At 40.7% G+C, this 7,082-nt stretch overlaps 1 protein-coding gene across 4 annotated transcripts in view; it reads right to left on the minus strand.

The window, feature by feature from the left end:
* The window catches only part of LOC115207540 (neural cell adhesion molecule L1-like protein), a 93,947-nt gene extending 89,580 nt beyond the window's left edge, over positions 1-4,367 (minus strand). For all 4 annotated transcript variants that reach the window (XM_029774702.1, XM_029774700.1, XM_029774701.1 and 1 more), the window contains exon 1: positions 4,058-4,367. The gene's annotated coding sequence lies outside the window, so the exon portion shown is untranslated. The remainder of the gene's footprint in view (positions 1-4,057) is intronic.
* Between the last annotated feature and the right edge of the window lie 2,715 nt (positions 4,368-7,082).

Raw genomic sequence — 7,082 nt, forward strand, 5'->3', positions numbered from 1 at the left:
TCGGTTTTTTACACTTTTATTAGAATCACTTGTGAAAATTCAAACCACCAAAAAACAAAAGGCACTATAGATCTGATTGAATATAGGCACGCAGGGGCTGGAGTGGCTTAGTGCTAGATTGTAAACCCTGTTCTTTCAGAAAAGCAATGCACGGTTGGCTAAAAACAGCCTCCAATAAAACCTAATCCTATTGGTTGTGGTTCTCATTCCTATGAAAACATTGCAAGATTAAAAATACTAACATGATTTTGTGGATTAGTTTTTTATATAACTGTCCAAATTTGTACCAGAAGTTGCCATTTTCACCATGTACTGAGGCAGAACAAGTGGCACTGAAAGAACATGAAGAATGATACGCCCAGCCATTGCCTTAAGCCCGGAAGTGTACAGGGGACCTTGCCAGCGAGAGAGACAGCCTCCTATCGCCCTCCCACTGGGTTGTTCTGGGATAGGAACTCCAGAACATGTGTGATAACATTGACCTCGTTGCAGGTTTGTCCTTCAGTATTAACTTTGCAGATTAATTGTCCGTGCAGCACGGGCTGCCATTGATCATATTCACCAGTGGCCCCAATAATGCAGCGGCCTGTTAAATAAGATATGAAGGTGAATTCTGGTTGATCACAACCTCTTATCATTACATCTTCATCATACCCCCCCCAGGCAGAATGGACAGAATAATTCCCTTGCCGCTATCTCTCCCCGGACTCAATTGTATAGGTATCCTACTAATTGCTTGTAATTGCTTGTACCAACAGAAGCCGAGTTGAAGTTCAATTATGCCTGGATATTTGCTAGGTTCCACCACACATCTTCCAACACACTGTCATCCATACCATATCGAGTCTGTTGTCTGGAGTACATCTAGGTGTGTCACAATGTTTCATATAATCAGTGTTTAAGATATCAGTATCTGTTCCTGGGTCAATATAATTGCTCTCTGTCACAGTCCAGAGAAGGTCCGAAAGGCTAATCTGTGTTATGAATCACCAGTGTTTTATAGATTAAGAGATTAAGGGGCATCATATATGGGCAATGTATAGCAATTAATGTCTGCTTCCCGTTGTCAAGCTCATCTGTAATCTCTAACAAGTATCTGTGTAATCTGTATTCCATCAGTCAGCAGGGTGCCTGTAGCACAGGTGTCAAACTCATTCCACAGAGGGCCTAGTGTCTGCTGGTTTTCACTCCTCCCGTGTACTTGATTGATTAATGAAGGTAACTAATTAGTAAATAACTCCCCTCACCTGCTTATCTAGGTTTTAATTGAAAGGAAAAACCAAAAACCTGCAGACACTAGGCCCTCCATGGAATGAGTTTGACACCCCTGCGAGTAATGGAGTCTCTCTCTCTCTCTCTCTCTCTCTCGCTCTCTCTCTCCCTGTAGCTCGCTCTCTTTCTCTCTCTCTCTCTCTCTCTCTCTCTCTCTCTCTCTCTCTCTCTCCACCTCCCTCTTCCTCTCTCTCCCTCTCTTTCTATCCCTCTCACACATAGAAAACACGCTCGTGTGCACAAACACAAATACACATGCATACACACACACTGTGTCTCTCAGCTTTAAAAGTCATTGTGCCTCATGAGGCATTGCGTGTTTGTATTAAGGATTGCATGAACATGAAAAATAAATGCAGTGGACGTAGTTATGGGCACAGGTGTTTGTTTGTGTGACTGAATTTGGGTCTGTGTATGGAAGAGAGAGTAAGGGAATGAAATTTATGTTGTCTGAGTACGTGTCAGTTGGACACACTGTCTGACGGGTACAGTCCAGATGATAATGTGGATGTATTCACATGCATGAATGAGGGATTGGTCATTCTTGGTCACTTTTTAGAGTCCACTGTGCAGTCCAAACCATGTTGAAAGTCCATGTCAGTAGCCTTACTAGCATTACACAATCTGGTATTTTTCATGCATTTTTGTAACATTAAAACAAAATAGGCATGAAATTTGTCTGGTCAGAGACTCATGTTAAGTGGTCAGAGAAGTTTGCCTGGCTGACATGGACCTGCAGTTACGTAGTTGGTGGTGAAGCCCTTCCTTGTCCAATTACACTGAACTTCATTCAACTTGTTTGGTGAGAAGTATTCAACCAACTTTTGGGTACACAGCACCAATGGCCTGAATACTGAGAAGCTTGGGATGACTCGTGATCACCAAGTGCCATGATAGACTCTCATCCTTAGCCTGGAAATATAATGCACTAACTGGTTCAACATGACATCTCTACAGGATATCACACTTAAGGTGGTATACACTCATTATACATACTGCAGGAAAAAAAGGTATAGGCCTATCAATCCACCTTTACCAAAAGGAGTTCAAAATAACGTATTATTGTTCTGTGCTTAGGGACAAGCTGAGCTATGACCAGAAATGGAAGTGTGATCTTCACAAGGTCCATCTAATTGATGTGGCTTGGCAAGAGTTGCTGCACACAAGTACACAAAGAAAAGGGAATTTAATAATATGACAGGAGAACTATATAGGCGTTCTAAACAAATAACCCCCAAGAGGCACTTTACTGTGTGCTGTGAAACCACTGACCAAAACACAAAACTTTGAAGGTGGAGTATTCCTCCTGAGCTATTTTTGACTGCTTACCTATTTTAATTAGCAAAAGCATATTATGAGAGGAATCATTGAGGCAAAAACAAAGTATGCATTATACTGTACACACTGGTATCTTTAGACTCACACAAATACAAATCATCATCACCTGTTCCATCTTGCTCCAAATCAATTATGTAATGTAGAAGCTCCGAAATACAATAACGTCACTCTGCTGAGTACTTCTAATGTGACTAATCATACTCATTAAAGAGAAATCACTCATCATTTTGTCACGCCATGTGCTCTCCACAAAAACCCCTTGCCCCATAATCCAAACCAATGCATAAAATGGGGATGAATTTCCTCGATGGGGAAAAGTAATCAAGAATCTTGGAGTGGCTCTCAGTGGCAGATGATTGCTGTACTCAGAGATGAATCCGGTGTGCATCTGCCCACTAACATGTGCCTCTTGTTAGCCTACCTGATTGTAGTCTAGGTAGTGAATCGTTCAAAAAGACAGAAGAACAAATCCAGAGTACACACAATTGTACAGGTGATTTGCAGTCCTCGTTAACAATTCAAAGGAAGAAACTCAGTTCAGTTCTTGCCATGTTTGCACATAGAAGCAATTAAGACTACTGTGGGCTTGACAACACAAAAGTATTTTTCATGGTCTTTTTTTTGAACCACCAACATCTTGCAATAAAGAAATGTTGAACACCTTTTTTCTCTCTGATCTCTAGCCTACTGAAATGACCAGCAAGTAATATTAAAGTACTATCAAAAGTATGTTACAAATAATTTAACTCTAAGAAAAGTAAATACAAACTAAATATACAGTTTGCACATATTCTTGCTTATTTCTATTACTGTCTGATTATGCCTGGAGGGTAGCCTAAGGGGGTATGGGGGTGGGAATGGGGGGGTTAGTTTCTCCCCTTGCCCCCAATAACAAATTATACAGGTGTCCATAAAATGTCCTTTAGTTGTGTGGGCTATAATTCCAAATTGTGAAAAGACTTGCAAGACATTGCAAGACATTACTGGCCATGATATATGTTGCTATGCAACATAAAGCACTATGCATGCTGTAAGATCAGTAGATATTGTTTTAAGAAATCCATGTAGATGTAACTGAAATCAATTAGATGAAGGCATGTAAGCCAACATTGTTTATCATTCCAATTAAACAAACCAGGCAAATAGATGCAAACATCCATTCTAGGCTACATTGTCATTTGCCTATGAGTCATTTATCTATTCACTTTGACATTTTCTATTTGATTGTGTATGTCGTTCTATAATAGACAATTCACTATAGGTTATTTTGGTTATTATATCTAAGTAGGCTACTTGATGTACCGGTTGTGATAATTTATGCCTGCCTAAAAGTATCACAAAATTAAGAACTAATTACAAGAACATGTGAGGTATATCAACATGTAGACTATGCCTTTACCGAAGAAAAAAAATGCAAAGAAACATTTACAAAAGTAAATACACATACCTTTTAAGAGCAGTTCCTATCGTCCCAGTTGTTTGATGAGGTTGAATTTAGTTTATAGCGGTCTGAGATGCTTCGCGCTACTGAATCTCAAAACGTGCGCAATTGGTCAGACAGAACTAGAATGACACGAAACGCTTCCTCGAGCATAGATGCTATCGCCCCCCTTGTGAAAAAGAAGAAAAACTAATAGGTTTTCTTCTACAAAGACGTTCAGAGAAAGGGACCCTATCGCAGTCAATAGCGTTTAGAAATCCATGGCAACCGAGAAAACCCTCCACAACTTCTCAATGTTGTGACCGGGTTAAAAGACCCTCAATGACAGCAGCATTATTCCAGTCACAGAATGGGCACGCAGGTTTGGGGGAGGGGGAGGGGTTGGGGGTGACAGAACCAGGCTGTTAGAATGAATATTATTGAATGGAAGGAAAATGGAATTGGAATTGTAAATGTAAATCAATCAACATCACAGGATGTTATTATTCAAGTGCATGGTTTGTATAGGAGCAACATTATACAGGTAGGCTAAATATGCAACCACAATTATAAATACAAATATTGAAATTACCATTCACATAATTTGTATCAGTACATCAACAGCTAATTCTCAATATAGCCTATGAGAACCTAATGGTCAGACTAGGTAGGGAGACTCGGACCCCATATTAGTCTCTGTGGGGACAAGTTGTTTCAGCACTTCAGACAGCAGCAGCAGCATCAGCAGCGTCATTAAAGCACTCACTCTGTTTCTGTGCCACTGACCAGCTGTGTGAGGTGGGGGAGGTCAGCTAGCAATCAAATTAGCCTTTCAACCACCACCATATTACTGGGTGCTAATTTGGATTTCAGCAGACACCTGCCATCTAAGCATTGCTCAGTGATGAAATGTGCATCTAAACATTGGAAATGAATGCTGTCAGCTAGGTTATATGGGCAATAGTTGGATACAGTTCTACTGGGTAGCTGTTGGTGTGGTCTGGACAGGGTCAATCATTCCTGGAATAACAATGTTTATGGCTGAGAGTGATGTAATTAGATGACACACTACTACACTATGACCTATGTGCATAACCTGGGGTTTCTTGTAAAATGTTACAGGCTACATTCAACACTAGTCTATACATCCCTTTTCATATCCAGAGATTGGTCTTACTTGATAGATTTCATCCTGTTCTCTCAAGTGCTTAACCTGATACGTCTGAGAGAGGAAATGAACAGACTGAATAGAATCAAACCTAATCTAATTCAGGTCATTTTAATCACATTGACCGGATTACACAATGCATTCGCTGAGGACTGAGTGTAATAGGATCTTTATATGAGGCAGACTGCACATACCAAGAGTGCTCCATCAAATACAATCTGATTTCTTGTCTTACTGAAAAAATCCTGTCTCATTATTTGAAGAGCAGATTGTACATACAGTACTGTAGCATCTCTAACTACCACAATACAATGACTGTACCATCCCACCTAAGCATGCAGAGTGTTAGAGGTAGCCTATGCATAACTCATACAGGCTACATGTGAAAAAACACTTAGGGATTGAATAGAAATCAGTGTAGCATAGATAGATATAGTACTTTTCTCAATTAGATTTGCTTAACTCCTGCATCCTCTCTCCTCTGTGGGTTGAATAAACTTGATTTGAGCTTTTTCTGCTTGTCCGTTTGAGTTTTTACTCTGTTTGTTCAGAACAGTTGGTGTTGTCGGCAGGATTCACCACGATTTGCAGTTGAACTGAAGAGTCTGAATCAGTTTAACAGGGGCCGGCACAAAACAAGGTAGGCAAGTTCCTACACCTGTTACCACTCATTCTGACATGTTGGGGAGAAGAGGGTCATAGGCTGAATACAATTTATAGGATACAGACATAGAAAGCCTGAGTTTATTCAGTAGTCCCATTGTGTTTATATGACCGGTCGTAGGCCTATATGCAATAGGGGTAAGGGCAGGTTGTGTAGTAGGATCGATCCCAAGTGGGGGTGTGTCCTGTGCGAAATCCGTAGGTGGACGGACTTATGGTGTAGGGTCTTCTGAGGGCAGGTCCCGAGTCCCTGAGTGGGGTTAATAGACTCCCACGAGGGCTATACATAGATCTATGTGCAATAGGGGTAAGGGCAGGTTTCGTAGAGGATAGTTCCCAAGCAGGGGTGGGTCCCACATCTCGAGCACTCGACCACTTATCAGTTTCTTAGTCACAGAGAAGAGAGGACGAAGAACAGTCTTTTGCCCAAACGAGAAAAGGTCATCGTTTTTAGACACATTACATACAGTAGTCATACAGTGTTACATACAATACAATGTATTATGATTCCCTTCAAAATATTAAAATGTGTGCTCAACAAAATGATGGCATTATATGAAATGCGCTAAGGGAATAAGGGTTTCACCTAATTTTTGAAACACACTTTCAAAACACTATCTGTTGTGACAGCAGCAATGTCGAAGGCATAGCAGTAATACGGTCTTGTTTGTGGGCTATAGTCATGATTCCTTAAGACCATCTGTTTTTGTTTTACTTGGAAGTAATGCCTCTGGAGGTGACCTAAGGTCATTCGATAAGACATACATGTAGCCTATGAAATTACTTTCATTAATTCACGGGAAGCATAGATTGTGAATAGAGTTTACTGGAAATGTGGATTATGTGGGTAGCTTATGTGGGTAACTGATCCACTATTCCGAGACACTAATGAGAGAACACTCTGTGTGGTTACTAGCCTGTAAATAACTACAGTAAAATATGATATCATCAGCACCTCCAGCATCACTTCTGCCACCACCAGACACTATGACATTCTGAGTCAGAATGCTAAATGTCCTATGGATACAAAGCAAGAGGAAATTAATGAGCTCCTGTCGTCAGAGTTGGGTTTGCAAACAAAGGGAACCTCTGTCAGAGGTGTCAAAGTTCACAGACCTAGCATGAATAAATATATCCCCTATCGTCCCCTTTCCTTAGTGTGTCGCTGTGTCACTCTGACCACTCATCCTTTACAGATATCTATACACGCATCTCTCTCTC

Source organism: Salmo trutta, chromosome 14 (assembly GCF_901001165.1).
Source record: "Salmo trutta chromosome 14, fSalTru1.1, whole genome shotgun sequence".
NCBI classification, from domain to species: Eukaryota; Metazoa; Chordata; class Actinopteri; order Salmoniformes; family Salmonidae; genus Salmo; species Salmo trutta.